At 55.2% G+C, this 15,232-nt stretch overlaps 3 protein-coding genes and 1 pseudogene across 8 annotated transcripts in view; 1 reads left to right on the top strand and 3 right to left on the bottom strand.

The window, feature by feature from the left end:
- MRPL41 (mitochondrial ribosomal protein L41) overlaps positions 1 to 15,232 on the bottom strand; it is a 232,279-nt gene that overhangs the window by 123,230 nt on the left and 93,817 nt on the right. Inside the window, exon 1 of one of the 3 annotated variants that reach the window (XM_050760440.1) lies at positions 1,094 to 1,097. The exons of the other annotated variants lie outside the window; for them this stretch is intronic. The gene's annotated coding sequence lies outside the window, so the exon portion shown is untranslated. Of the gene's footprint in view, positions 1 to 1,093; positions 1,098 to 15,232 lie in introns of those variants that run through there. 3 annotated transcript variants of the gene reach the window in all.
- Positions 1 to 15,232, bottom strand: part of LOC126937122 (40S ribosomal protein S17-like) — a 136,853-nt gene that overhangs the window by 48,081 nt on the left and 73,540 nt on the right. The gene's annotated exons all lie outside the window — the stretch shown is intronic.
- EXD3 (exonuclease 3'-5' domain containing 3) overlaps positions 136 to 15,232 on the top strand; it is a 119,503-nt gene continuing 104,406 nt past the window's right edge. For all 3 annotated transcript variants that reach the window (XM_050759836.1, XM_050759840.1, XM_050759837.1), the window contains exon 1: positions 136 to 280. The gene's annotated coding sequence lies outside the window, so the exon portion shown is untranslated. The remainder of the gene's footprint in view (positions 281 to 15,232) is intronic.
- On the bottom strand, positions 2,376 to 2,470 carry LOC126938196 (uncharacterized; annotated as a pseudogene).

Here is a 15,232-nt window from a genome sequence, read left to right as displayed (position 1 = left end):
GCCCCACGGCGCCCCCTGGCGGCAGGCGCCCGCTCCTCCCCGATAGGGCCCCGCCCCGCCCGGGACCTCCTGACCACGCCCCCGCCTGAGACGACCACGCCCACCTCCCGTTCAGGCCCCGCCCCGGCCGGACTTCCGCCTGGAGCTTTGTGCGCCCGGCTTCCCAGCCCCTCCCGCGCTGGCCTCGGTGCGCCGGATAAAGCCCTCCGGGCCAGCCGCTGCGGTAGGGCCAAGGTTCCGCGCCGGGCGTGGACGGTGTGGGGCGGCCCCGGCCCTGCAGGTGAGCGACCCCGGGCCGCGCGGGCCAGGTGGGCGGCCTGGGCGCGGAGGGCAGAGCGGGGCCGGGCCCAGTGCGCGCGTCCTGAGGTGAGGGCCGCAGCTAAGAGTGAGCCGGGGGCGGGCCGCCGGCTCTCCCGGGGTGGGCAAACTGAGGCCCCGATGGGGCGGGGAAAGCGCGTTCTCCTGCAGGGCCCCGCTCCGGAGGCCGCCGGGCAGCCGGACGCCGCGGGACGCTGAGCCGATCCCGCCGCCCTGTCCCGCGGGGCCTGCCCTCCTCCGCGCCTTCCGAGCGCGGACGTCACGGGACCCGGAGGCCCTTCGCTCCGTCGCCGAGGAGGCGGCGCTCCCGGTGGGACGCGCGCCCAGCCCTGCCCTCCCCGGGAGAAGGGACGGGCGCCTCCCTGCAGGGGCCCTGGCTTCCTGCCCACCGGCGCTGAGTCCTGTATTAGTTGTGAACCTAAACTAATGAAAAGGGTCAGAATGTGGTGCCCGGTGGGTTTATTCAGGCACAGAGGTCGAGGGCGGCCTGGGTCACCAGGTGCACCGGAGAACAAGACAGAGGCTCAGGTTTTTAAAGAAAAGAGAGCCCGTGGGAGAGCAGGTGGTTTGGAGCTCACTGGCTTGTAGAAATGGCATTGGTTCGCGATTGGCCACGGCTGGGTATTACCAGTGGGAAGTTACTTGGCTCAAGGGGTAGTGAGGGACTGCGATTTCATTTGAAATGCTTTCTGGTACTTAACATCAGGCTTTCTGGGCCAGAAGTTTAAAAGGGCTTTGCATTCCTCAGATAAATGATTTTTTTCTTTCTCATTTGCCCCCCTTTTGATCAAAATATTTCTTCTTGAAAGCATTGATTATCAAAATCCGAGGGTCAGAGTGTCCCCTCTTGCTGGGAAGGCTCATTCCCACATAGTCCTTTTTTTTAAGAACATCACAAACTGAATTGGAATGGCATCACAGGGTGGCAAACATGAGGCCTCAGTGAAGTCATTAACTTATACAGCTGCTATCACCTGTTGAATCATCTCTAGTTTTTAGAAACACCATTAATTTTAGTTTTCTCAGAAGTAACACATAGGACTATAACCAATTTATATGCTAGATGAAAGAAAGATACCTATTCCATTAGGGAGACAACTAAAAACATGAAGAAACTAAAATCCATGTTCTTCTTTATTTATTATTTAGCGATGGGGTCTTGCTTTGTCGCCCACGCTGGAGTGCAGAGGCACAATCCCCACTCATAGCAGCCTTGAGCTCTTGGGCTTAAAGGGTCCTCTTGTCTCAGCCTCCCAAGTACCTGGGAATACAGGTGTTTGCCACCAGGACCGGCTAATTTTTAAATTTTTTTGGTGGAGACTAGGTCTTGCCACCTTGCCCAGGCTAGTCTCGAACTCCTGAGCCCAAGCGATCCTCTCATCTGGGCCTCCCAAAGTGCTGGGATTATAGGTGTGAACACTGTACCCAGCCAGGTTCTTCTTTTTTTTTTTTTTTTTTTTGAGACGGAGTCTCGCTCTGTTGCCCAGGCTGGAGTGCAGTGGCGCAATCTCGGCTCACTGCAAGCTCCGCCTCCCGGGTCCACGCCATTCTCCTGCCTCAGCCTCCCGAGTAGCTGGGACTACAGGCGCCCGCCACCTCGCCCGGCTAATTTTTTGTATTTTTAGTAGAGACGGGGTTTCACTGTGGTCTCGATCTCCTGACCTTGTGATCTGCCCGCCTCGGCCTCCCAAAGTGCTGGGATTACAGGCGTGAGCCACCGCGCCCGGCCTAGGTTCTTCTTTAGAGACTTGTAGCCAGAAGATTGTTCAGGATTTAGTCCAGATTATAGGAAAATAAAAAATACAATGGTCAGGGATAGAATCCAGTAATAGGTATGCTATAGTTTTTCTCTGAAACATAATTTTTCTCTACTTCCCCATTTCTACCAAAGATAAATCTTGGTAAGACCAATTTACTTGTAAAATAAATTTTAGGATTATATTTGGCCTGATTATTTGCCTAAAGTACAACAACAGTGGTGACTGGCCATACAGGCTCCTTTTTAAATTGGCTGGAACTTTGCGGTAAGGAATTTCAGATTAGACTTTTTTTCCCCATGTCAGACAGGTAATGTGCTGACATCATAACAGGGTTTGAGGGAGACATACCCTACACATGAGGCAATCATCATGCTTATGAACTACAAAAGGGTCAGATTAGACCTTTAAAAGCCACTTGAGGGGTGGGCACGGTGGCTCACGCCTGTAATCCCAGCACTTTGGGAGGCCGAGGTGGGCGGATCACGAGGTCAGGAGATCCAGAGCATCCTGGCTAACACGGTGAAACCCCGTCTCTACTAAAAAAAAATACAAAATATTAGCCAGGCGTGGTAGCGGGCGCCTGTCCCAGCTACTCCAGAGGCTGAGGTGGAGAATGGCGAACCCGGGAGGCGGAGCTTGCAGTGAGCCGAGATCTCACCACTGCACTCCAGCCTGGCCCACAGAGCGAGACTCCGTCTCAAAAAAAATAAATAAAATAATACCTGTATGAATTAGGGGGTGAATGTCTTCCAGGTCCCAAACTATCTTGAAGTTCCTGCATCTGTCAGAAAGTGACATTCTTTACTTACCTCAAGGCCAAGAACCTTGTAAGGGAACTATGTAAACAGGGCACCAGTCCAGTCATCCCAAGGGGCTTTTTATTGGCTCTGTAAAGTGCACCTCGATTCCTCAAAGCAGTCTGGTCATATCCGAAAATACGTCATCCCAGTCCAAGCCTTGGTAGAATAACCAGGGTCTCCAATTTTGTCCTGTTACAAGGAAAACAGATTCTTACTGAACTCATGCAAATAACTACATTGCCATAAAATAAGAATACTCATGAATCACTTCCAGATTTTTGAGAAATCAGAGAAAAAGACAAATGTTTCAGTTTTGCTCACAAAAGTGTATGTCACCCAATTGCTATAGCTATAAATAGCTCACTCAAACAGAAAAAGGATTTTTGACTCTGGAAAACAAAATATAAAAAGAGTCAGCTAGGTTTCAACAACAACAAAAAGTCACAAAAAGCATTTCAGATCTCTCTCAGTTCCGTTCTATGTAATTTGCTTTTTTTTGAGACGGAGTCTCGCTCTGTCACCCAGGCTGGAGTGCAGCGGCGCGACCTCAGCTCACTGCAAGCGCCACCTCCTGGGTTCACGCCATTCTCCTGTCTCTGCCTCCCAAGTAGCTGGGACTACAGGCGCCGCCATCACGCCAGACTAATTTTTTGTATTTTTAGTAGAGACAGGGTTTCACCGTGTTAGCCAGGCCAGGATGGTCTCGATCTCCTGACCTCATGATCCACCTGCTTTGGCCTCCCACAGTGCTTGGATTACAAGCGTGAGCCACCGCGCCCAGCCGCTTTCTTCTGTATGATGTTGGGTTAGCAATCCTCATGAAAGCATCGGCTTTTTAATAAGAGTCCTGGACATTTTTACGTGGTCCATTGGTATGATCTCCCAAGTTATCAGAAGTCTGTATACTTGTCAGTGTCCTTTCCATGAAGTTCCTTGAAGAAAATGCACATTTTAGACTGTAGCTTATTTTATTTATTTATTTATTTATTTATTTATTTCGAGACGGAGTCTTGCTCTGTTGCCCAGGCTGGAGTGCAGTGGCACAATCTCGGGGTTACTGCAACCTCTGCCTCCCAGGTTCGAGCAGTTCTCCTGCCTCAGCCTCCCAAGTAGCTGGAATTACAGGCATGTGCCACCATACCCAGCTAATTTTGTATTTTTAATAGAGAGGGAGTTTTACCACGCTGGCCTTGCTGGTTTCGAACTCCTGACCTCAAGTGATCCACCCGCCTCAGCCTCCCTAAGTGTTGGGATTACAGGCGTGAGCCACCATGCCCAGCCTTAAATTGCATTTTGAGAAGAAAGTAAAACAGTAATTTTCTGTGGATAACAAAAGACTTAGAGTAGCCATGGGTGAAGATGCGATTGACAGGGAATTTGGTTCCTTCTGTGGTTAAAACAATTGAACATATAATCACGACTGATAACATACCAAGACATGTCAGAATTTTTAGGAATCTCATACAATTTTGGAACATATGTTAATAATACATTTATACAAATATAACTCAAACAGCATTCCACATTTGATGATGCTTCCTGTATGATTTTAACATACCAGATAAGCCTCATACATACATCTCCCTTGGACTTCTCGAGGTTCCTGTTTGTTATGTCCAAGTTAGTTCAGGTCAAAAAACCCTTAATTTTAGTTTGTTATGTCCAAGGTAGTTCAGGTCAAACTAAAAAATACAAAAAAGTAGCCGGTGAGGTGGCGGGCGCCTGTAAAAATGGCCCTTAATTTTAGGACTTGAAATTTCCAGCCTGGGGACAGAGCGAGACTCCCTCTCAAAAAAAAAAAAAAAAAAAAAAAAAAAGAAATTTGATTTTTGGCTGGGCGCGGTGGCTCAAGCCTGTAATCCCAGCACTTTGGGAGGCCGAGACGGGCGGATCACGAGGTCAGGAGATCGAGACCATCCTGGCTAACACAGTGAAACCCCTTCTCTACTAAAAATACAAAAAATTAGCCGGGCGAGGTGGTGGGCGCCTGTAGTCCCAGCTACTCAGGAGGCAGGAGAATGGCGTGAACCCGGGAGGCGGAGCTTGCAGTGAGCTGAGATCCGGCCACTGCACTCCAGCCAGGGAGACAGAGCGAGACTCCGTCTCAAAAAAAAAAAAAAAAATTTGATTTTGGGAAGTATGTCAAATATCAAAGGCTTAAAACAATTTCAAAATAGGATCACAGGTCACTGTAAACTAAGCCATTCATTAATCAAATTGGTAATTCAGAGATTTCCCAAAGCAAAAACCTTTACTATGATAGAGAGGAGACTTAGTTTCCCAAGCGATCGACAGACCTAATAAAGACAGCATGAAGCAAACACAATGTCTCTCCCTTTCCCCTCTTTTTTTTTCCTGTTTACTCAAAAGATAAAAATATTTTACAATCTTATTAATACTACATGAAATGTTCAAAAGAAAAACAAACTCTACTTTTCTTATCCATCCATCTCACATACAGAATTGATTCTCTTATATTTAGTAGTTTCATTTACATATATTAATTACGGTGTTAACTTAGTGACCCTAATTTTCAGTCAGAAACTTAGGGAGTAATTTTTTTTTTTTTTTTTTTTTTTGAGGCGGAGTCTCGCTCTGTCACCCAGGCTGGAGTGCAGTGGCCGGATCTCAGCTCACTGCAAGCTCCGCCTCCCGGGTTTACGCCATTCTCCTGCCTCAGCCTCCTGAGTAGCTGGGACTACAGGCGCCCGCCACCTCGCCCGGCTAATTTTTTGTATTTTTTAGTAGAGACGGGGTTTCACTGTGTTAGCCAGGATGGTCTCGATCTCCTGACCTCGTGATCCGCCCGTCTCGGCCTCCCAAAGTGCTGGGATTACAGGCTTGAGCCACCGCGCCCGGCCTTAGGGAGTAATTTTGAACTGTATTTGTAGATGAAAACCATTTCATAATGTTTTACAGAGGTACATTTCCTAAATTTTTTTATTAACAGATCTAACTATATTTAGCTTTCCTATACCATATAAAAATAAGATACTAAAGTATATAAGCTTAAACTTATGCTTAGTAATTAATGTTTCAATGTTGTACTTAGAAATGACTCAGACGTTTGTTTGTTTGTTTGTTTGTTTGTTTGTTTTTTGAGATGGAGTCTCACTCTTGTCGCCCAGGCTGGAGTGCAGTGGCACAGTCTCGGCTCACTGCAACCTTCGCTTCCCGGGTTCAAGCGATTCTCCTGCCTCAGCCTCCCAAGTTAGCTGAGATTACAGGTGGATGCCACCATGCCTGGCTAATTTTTGTATTTTTAGTAGAGATGGGGTTTCACCATGTTGGCCAGGCTGATCTCGAACTCCTGACCTCAGGTGATCCACCCGCCACGGCCTCCCAGAATAGTGGGATTACAGGTGTGAGCCACTGCGCCCGGCAACAAAAGGAGATTAACAGGAGAAGTGGCATCACCCAGGGCACAGACATCCTGCCAGCCCCGGGGGTCCTCGGCCTCCCAGTGACCCTGTGTCCCCGAGGTTCAGCCATCCCCTCCGTGGTCCCACCCCAGTCCTTGCAGCTCACGCCCTCCTGCCCTGCCAGCCCCTCACCCACGGGCTCCTCAGATCCCCCGGCTCTGTCCTTTCCTCCCCGCCTGACTGCCCGGCCTCCGCTGCAGGCGCCCTGGGCAGGAGACGCCCGCTGCACGGCCTGCGCTTGAAGGAGGCGGGAAGGGCCCAGCCGCGGTGGTGGCCAGTGTGCCCGGGGCGCACACGTGGTGTCGCTGATGTCGCCTGCGCCGACCTCCTGTTCGTTTCATGGCGGAAGCTGCTCCGCCGCGTGGTGGCCGCGCGCCTCCTCCTCCGCTCGGCGGTTCTTTCTCCGTGACCGCCACGCGCGGCGCAGCTGGAGTCGTTTGTGCGCGAGCGTTCGTGCGGACGCGCGTTGCTGGTCCCCGTGGTCTCTGCCCGGGAGGGGAACTGCCAGGGCCCGTGGTCACTGTGTTCGACTTTCCGGGGAACGGGTGGGCTGTGGGGTGTGGCCGCGCCGCCTCCGGCCCCTCGCGCCGTTCGCTCCACGCAGATGCGGTCCGCAGGGGCCTCCATGCCGCGGAACCGGCGGTCGGGTTCGGCCTCACCCGGGGACCCGTCCGGCCCCTCTGCGGGCGCGCTCGCTTCCTGGCAGCCTGGGCGCCGCCGGGGTGTGCTGTGCTCACCGCCCCCAGGTTACCATGTTCACGGCAAACCGTGGGAACTGGCCACCCCCGTGCCTGCGCCCGCCTGAGTCCCCGGCCGTATCCTCTGTTCGAGTCAGACCCGTGTGTCTCCCACCGCCCTGCTGACTTCTTCCCCGGCGTCAGGTGGGCGCGCCTCCCCGGGGACGAAAGCCCTCACCGCGGGCCCGGCTTCGCCCGGGAGCTCGGGCCTCACAAGGGTCGCCCTCCCCTGCCCTCGCCGCCTCCGCCTAGGAAAGCCTAAGGTGGGGTCCCCTTGGTCAGACCCTCCTGTGGAGTTGGGCGTGTTCTGGCCGCGGCTGTCGGGAAACCGGGAGGTGTCGGGGCTTCCTGGCCTCCTGACTTGTGGACGGCGGCACCGTCATCAGCCCCGAGCCCAGCCCGGGGAGGGCCTGCTCCCTTCTGCTCCAGGTGGGAGCGGCTCCTGCCCGGGGAGCCTCCGTGAGCACCCTCGCGAGCTCGCGACAGCCCCAGGCTGGGCTGCGGGACCGACCCTGGGTGTTGGTCCTTGTGTCACGGGCGGTGTAGAACGAGGTCCTGGAACCTGGTGCCGCCTCGGTGTGACCTGGCTGTGTCGCGTCCCCATCCTCCATAGAGGGTGGCTGCCTGGTGTGGTGCAGGATGGTGCTCTGAGCCGTGTGGCGTTTCCCAGCACGTGTTAGGGTCCTGGGTGGAAAGGACTTTGGGGAAGCAGCAGCTGGGCCTCTGAGGGTACGGACGCCTGCCCGGGGATCAGCTGGGCTGGCCGGATGTTTCTGGTGGAGACCTGGGACGTGAGCCGATGGACTGCCGGCGGTCCCTCCTGGACTGTGCAGAAGCTGTGGTGGAATGTGAGCCCGACCTGGGGTGCCGGCCTGATGGGAAGGTGGCAGAGGCTGTGTGACTTGGAGATAGGTCATGAAGGCCCTGAGGCTGCCCCATTGTCTCTGTGGGTCCCTCGCTCTGGGGACCTTGGGCTGCCGAGGACTGAGTGCAGTGCAGTCCTGGTGGAGCAGCCACCTACCCAGCCACAGAATTCAGTGCCCTCGCCCTGGTGGAGTGGCCACCCAGCCAGCCACAGAATTCAGTGCCCTCGCCCTGGTGGAGTGGCCACCCAGCCAGCCACAGAATTCAGTGCCCTCGCCCTGGTAGAGGGTCCACCCAGCCGGCCACCGAATTCAGGCCACCCAGTGGCCACCCAGCCAGCCACAGAATTCAGTGCCCTCGCCCTGGTAGAGGGTCCACCCAGCCGGCCACCGCAGAATTCTTGGCCCTCAGGCACTGCCGAAGAGAGCGAAAGCCCGGGCTGTGGGGCCGACGTGTGGCTGGCAGTGGCCGGCGGCAGGCAGAGGCCGTGTCACCGTGGGTGAGGCCTGGAGGTGCTAAAGCTAAGATCCCATCCTGGTTTTAACCTTCAAAAATATCATTAATGGTTTTTTCTTCTTTCATGAATACAAACCAGGGTGTGTACATTGTGTAGTATTCAGACAATACAAAACAGAGCAAAGCACGGAGGCGCCATCGGCAGAGTAGCCAGACCCTCACAGGTGCGTCTCCCGGGTTCTGGGAAGGAGCCTTGCAGTGTGCAGCGTGGTTGCCTTAGGGTAACGCAACTTTATACTGCTCTGTGAAACCTTTCCCATGGCATTAAGTATTTTTATAAAACATGGTTTTAAAATGCTGTTTATCATTCATCAGATTCTACCTGTGTGATCAGAACTGGGGTCCTTGGGAAAGCCCATCCTTGATGGGGGCCTGTTGGCCCCACCCCGTCTGCAAGGGTGACCCCAACGTGTGCTGCTGGCACCTCCCAGAAAGGATTCCCCAGAGCCCACAGGGCCACCTGGCCCGTCCTCACAGCTGTCCCATGGTACACCTGTGTGTTGCGGGCAGTGAGCTGCGAGGGAGGTGGGGGGCAGAGAGAAGCTTGACTCAGGGCTAAAACCAACACGGTGAACAGGAAAGGTGTCCTTCAAAACCGCAGCCTGGGCAGGAGCAGTGGCTCCTGCCTGTAATCCCAGCACTTTGGGAAGCCAAGGCGGGCGGATCACCTGAGGTCAGGAGTTTGAGACCAGCCTGGCGAACATGGAGAAACCCTGTCTCTACTGAAATTACAAAAATTTAGCCAGGTGTGGTGGTGCATGCCTGTAATCCCAGACACTCAGGAGGCTGAGGCAGGAGAATCGTTTGAACCCAGGAGGCGGAGGTTGCAGTGAGCTGAGATCGCACCACTGTACTCCAACTTGGGCGACAGAGCGAAACTCCATCTCAAAAACAAAAACAAAAACAAAAAAACTTGCGACCGTCCAGGTGCAATGGCTCACGCCTGTAATCCCAGCACTTTGGGAAGCCGAGGTGGGCGGATTGCTTGAGGTCAGGAGTTCAAGACCATCCTGGCCAACATGATGAAACCCCATTTCTACTAAAAATACAAAAATTAGCTGGGCATGGTGGCACGGGCCTGTAATCTCAGCTACTTGAGAGGCTGAGGCAGGACGGACAATCGGTTGAACCCTGGAGGCGAAGCTTGCAGTGAGCCGATATCACCCCCCTGCACTCCAGCTTGGGCGACAAAGTGAGACTCCATCTCAGCCTGGGTAACAGAGCGAGACTCCATCTCAAAAAAAAAACAAAACATAAAAAGAAACATACAAACAACCCCTGCTACCTACATGGACCCCCCGGGGGACAAACATGCCGGCACCCCCCGGGAGGGGTGATGTGGGGCCCCGCACCTGTTACACCTGCTGGCCTCCTTCTCCATCTCCTGTACAATATCCCTGGAAAGTTACTTTTTTTTTTTTTTTGAGACGGAGTCTCACTCTGTCGCCCAGGCTGGAGTGCAGTGGCATGATCTCGGCTCACTGCAAGCTCCGCCTCCCGGGTTTACGCCATTCTCCGGCCTCAGCCTCCCGAGTAGCTGGGACTACAGGCGCCCGCCACCTCGCCCGGCTAGTTTTTTGTATTTCTTAATAGAGACGGGGTTTCACCGTGTTAGCCAGGATGGTCTCGATCTCCTGACCTCGTGATCCGCCCGTCTCGGCCTCCCAAAGTGCTGGGATTACAGGCTTGAGCCACCGCGCCCGGCCACTTTTTTTTTTTTTTTGAGACGGAGTCTCACTCTGTCGCCCAGGCTGGAGTGCAGTGGCATGATCTCGGCTCACTGCAAGCTCTGCCTCCCGGGTTCAGGCCATTCTCCTGCCTCAGCCTCCCGAGTAGCTGGGACTACAGGCGCCCGCCACCGTGCCTGGCTAATTTTTTTTTTGTATTTATAGTAGAAACAGGGTTTCACCGTGTTAGCCAGGATGGTCTTGATCTCCTGACCTCGTGATCTGCCCCCTCGGCCTCCCAAAGTGCTGGGATTACAGGCGTGAGCCACCGTGCGTGGCCAGGAAGTTCCTTTTTGTGTTTTAAATTGGTCATCTTAATTGTTAAAGAAAGGAACAATCCTTAAGTTAAATTGGTAAGTTTAAAAAAATGAAAGACAGCAACAGGCGTTGGTGAGGCTGTGGAGAAATTAGAATCCTCGTGCATTATAGATGCAAGCATAAAATGGTACGTCCACTGTGGAAACAGTCTGGTAGTTCCTCAAAAAGCTAAACATAGAAATACCAGGAGACTCAGCAGTTCCAGTCCTAGGAATGTGTGTCCCCAGATCAGTGAGAACACTCCACACAGAAACACATACACAGCTGTTCACAGCAGCACTGTTTATAACAGCCAGACAAGGGGGTGCAGCCCGAATGTCTGCTGGACAAACAGCCCGTGATCCCTGCACACGGTGGGGCAGGACTCAGCCACGGAGAGGCAGTTCCAGCACACGCTGCTGCAGGGATGAGCTTTGAAGACACCGTGCGGAGTGAAATCAGCCAGAGAACAGAACCTGTATGGTCTCCTTTATAGGAACTGCCCAAAATAGAAAAATTCACAGAGACAGAAAATGGCCAGGGCCTGAGGAGGGGCGGAGGGAGTAACTGTTGATGGGCACGTGGTTCATTGTCTTTGGGGCAGTGAAAATGTTCTGGGCTGACACAGGTGGATTGCTTGAGGTCAGGAGTTCCAGACCAGCCTGGCCAAACGTAGCAAGACCCTGTCTCAACCAGAAATACTAAACTTAGCCGGGGGTGGTAGCGGGCGCCTGTAGTCCCAACTACTCAGGAGACTTAGGCACAAGAATCACTTGAGCCAGGAGGTGGAGGTTACGGTGAGCTGGGATTGCACCACTGCACTCCCCTGCAGGTGACAGCAAGACCCTGTCTCAAAAAAAAAAAAACTAAGCCGGGCTCGGTGGCTCACGTCTGTAATCCCAGCACTTTGGGAGGCCGAGGCAGGTGGATCGCGAGGTCAGGAGATCGAGATCATCCTGGCTAACACAGTGAAACCCCGTCTCTACTAAAAATACAAAAAATTAGCCGGACACGGTGGCAGGTGCCTGTAGTCCCAGCTACTTGGGAGGCTGAGACAGGAGAATGATGGGAACCCAGGAGACGGAGCTTGTAGTGAGCCGAGATTGTGCCACTGCACTCCAGCCTGGGTGACAGAGCGAGACTCTGTCTCAAAAAAAAAAAAAAATCTGGAGTTGGATAGTAGTGATGGTGACTCATGTCTGTGAATATGTTAAAAACACTGAGTTGTAACTTTAGGGTAAATTTTATGGTGTATGAATTATATCTCAAAGTTGTCAAACAGTCACTGAGGCTGGGTGTAGTGGCTCACACCTGTAATCCCAGCACTTAGGGAGGTCGAGGCAGGAGGATCACCAAGCTCAGGAGTTTGAGACTAGTCTGGGCAACATAGTGAGACCCCATCTCTACAAAAAATACCCCCCCAAAATTATCCGGGTGCAGTGTGTACTGCGGTGGTCCCAGCTACTCAGAAGGCTGAGGTGGGAGGATCGTTTGAGCCTGGGAGGTTGAGGCTGCCATGAGCCGTGATCGCTCCACTGCACTCCTGCCTGGGCAACAGTGAGACCCTGTCCCAAAAAAATTAAATAAAAATGGTCACTGAGATGGTAAACACATGGAATTCCCTTTGAAGCTGGTGGACACAGTGTGTGAGTCAAGGCTGCTGTTCACTGAGGAGGCCTGAGCCTCCCTCCCGAGGGGCCCCGGCTGTGCATCGTCATCTTGCCAGCGTCAGCTCATCCTGCTGTGCCCTCGTGCTTCTGGGGGCTGCTCCCGGGGGGCTCCGGGGTATCCACCCTGTCCCATGTGGAAGGTTTTCTGGTTTCCCCTGCCATTGGGGAGCGGTGGCCACAGGCCTGTTTGCTTCTCCTAGAAGGGCCCCGGTGGGCACCTGGAGCTTTATGACAAGGAGGCTTTTACGTTTTCTTGCAAGCACGTTTAAAAAATGAGAAACAGGCCGGGCGCGGTGGCTCAAGCCTGTAATCCCAGCACTTTGGGAGGCTGAGACGGGCGGATCACGAGGTCAGGAGATCGAGACCATCCTGGCTAACACAGTGAAACCCCGTCTCTACTAAAAAATACAAAAAAAACTAGCCGGGCGAGGTGGCGGGCGCCTGTAGTCCCAGCTACTCAGGAGGCTGAGGCAGGAGAATGGCGTAAACCCGGGAGGCGGGGCTTGCAGTGAGCTGGGATCCGGCCACTGCACTCCAGCCTGGGCAACAGAGCGGGACTCTGTCTCAAAAAAAAAAAAGAGAAACAAGTGAATTTATTTTTATAATATATTTTATTTAACTCCAGTATACCCAAAATATTGCCATTTCCACATGCAGTCGATATAAAAAGCTGTCACAGACATATTGACACTGTCTTTAATCACGTGTTTTGCACTTTCAGCTGTGGCTGCCGTGTCAGACAATATGAGGTGGGGAGGGGACAGGCCTCGAAGGCCTCCCTTGGGGGATGACAGCTTCTGGGGGCTCTGAAGCTGGTGTTGCCCGCCCACTCGCTCTGGGTCTCAGGCCGGCCTCCCGCCCCCTGTCCTTGCCGCATCCTCAGGGCGGCAGCTGCACCTCAAGGACGGGTGAGGGTGGTCAGCGCTCTCAGAAGGGGGCAGTAAGGCTGGCTCTGTGGGGGTGGGGGAGCCTGGGAGCCCCCCGTCGGGTTGCCAGGGAGACCTGGGGGCACACAGCCCACTCTCTGTCCGCCTCCCACCCTACTGGCCACGCCTGCTGGCGGCACGAGGCCCACCTGGAGGGCCCGCCGGTCCTCAGGGGAACACCACAGAAAAACCGCAGAGGAAGCGTGACCTGGCGCCCGGACAAGAATGCAGGGTGGCCCGGCTTCCAGTCCGTCTTGGGTGACTCACTGCGGCGTGCAGAAAACACCATTGTGCGCCTGGGCCACAGGAAGCCCTCCGCCTCCCCCCCCACTCCCCCCTGCGCCTCCCCCCTCCGCCTCCCCCCCCCCCCCCCACTCCCCCCTCCCCCCCCCACTCCCCCCTCCCCCCCCACTCCCCCCTCCGCCTTCCCTTCCACCTCGCCCCCCACTCCCCCCCCCCGCCTCCCCCCTCCGCCTCCCCCCCACTCCCCCCTCCCCCTCCCCCTCCCCTCCCCCCCCCCCCTCCCCCCTCCGCCTCCCCCCTCCACCTCCCCCCCCACTCCCCCCTCCGCCTCCCCCTCCCCCCCCCCTCCCCCTCCCCTCCCCCCCCCCTCCGCCTCCCCCCCTCCCCTCCCCCCCCCCCCCCCCCCCCCCCCCCCCCCCCCCCCCCCGCCCCCGCCCCCGCCTGCCGCTCCTTTTCCAGGTCCTGGGGTGGGTGGCGCTGTGGCACCGACAGAGAGACTGACGGCTGCCATCGGCCCACCATGGCCACTTCTCACCCTCCGCCAGTAACCTGGCTTCTTGTGGGGTACTTGGAGGTCTGTCTGTTCGGGGGTCATTTGAGGGAGCTTTGGCTCCTACTTGAGGGCAAACTTCAAGGGAGGGGCCCCTGCACGTCCTGTTGGTCCCGCTGGTCCCACCTTCCTGCAGAGGCTCCCTGGGAGGCCGCGGCATCCAGGCCGGGCCTCCCAGGAAACCGAGGAGGGGGGCTGCCACCCACCCCGCCTCAGAGCCCATCTCCAGAGCAAGCCCCGTGCTCAGGGCTCAGGGGCAGCTGTGCCTTAGCTGGTTTCCTTCTCTGGGAAGGGGGCGTCATGGGCTCAGCTGGGTTTGGGGTGAATACGAGCCTTCCTGAGTGTGCGTGCCACTCCCACGCCTGCATCATCTACTCCGTCTCACAGCGAGGCCTGAGACCCCCCCCGGGGGCCATGTGTCAGGCCAGGGCCTGGGATTCCCCACCCGAGGGGCCGGCCTCAGGGCTTCAGCTGGAATCTGCTACAGGTTCTGTGGTGGTCCAGGGGCCCTGGAGGTGCCAGCCTATGCCCACTGGCCACCTGCTCAACGCACAGGGCAGCCACAGCCAATGACCGAACCTGCACCGAGGCTGGGGGCTGGGGCTCCGGGCACAGTCATCTGCAGACTCCTGTACCCCACTCAAGCCCTGGGGGTCTGCCAGGCTCTGTGGGAAAGGACACAGCCCTCGCCCTGCCCCCCCCTCAGCAGCGTCGCCTCCACAGTGAGTCAGGCATGTCCCCCGTGGGTCACCTCCTCCATGCCAGGCCGCCCCCAGGGGGGGCTCCCTTGTGCAGTTCTGCCCCGTGTGGGTGGGGGCCCAGCTGCACCGCCTCCCTGGGTGTGGGTCGTGGGGCCGGGGAACAAGAGCCTCTGGGGTTCTCGGAGCCCAGCGTTCTGTGGTCACAGTACTCATGGCAACAATTTGGCTTGAGTTAGCACCTTTCAGAAGAAATGAAGACACTTAAGAGAGTTGGTTGTTAATTTTTTTTTTTTTTTTTGGAGACAGAGTTTCACTTTGTCGCCCAGGCTGGAATGCAGTGGTGCAATCTCAGCTCACTGCAACCTCCGCCTCGCAGGTTCAAGTGATTCTCTTGCCTCACCCTGCCAAGTAGCTGGGATTACAGGCACCCACCACCATGCTTGGCTAATTTTTGTATTTTTAGTAGAGACGGAGTTTCACTATGTTGGCCAGGCTGGTTTCAAACTCCTGGCCTCAAATGATCTGCCCGCCTCAGGCTCCCACAGTGCTAGGATAAGAGTCGTGGTCTCAGCTCACTGCAACCTCCGCCGCCTGACGTTCACGCCATTCTGCCTTAACCTCCCGAGGAGCTGGGATTACAGGCGCTGGCTACCACGCCCGGCTAATTTTTTGTATTTTTAGTAGAGACGGGATTTCACCAT

This window comes from Macaca thibetana, chromosome 15 (genome assembly GCF_024542745.1).
Source record: "Macaca thibetana thibetana isolate TM-01 chromosome 15, ASM2454274v1, whole genome shotgun sequence".
In the NCBI taxonomy this organism is placed as follows: Eukaryota; Metazoa; Chordata; class Mammalia; order Primates; family Cercopithecidae; genus Macaca; species Macaca thibetana.
This window is presented reverse-complemented; position numbering and strand designations above follow the sequence as displayed.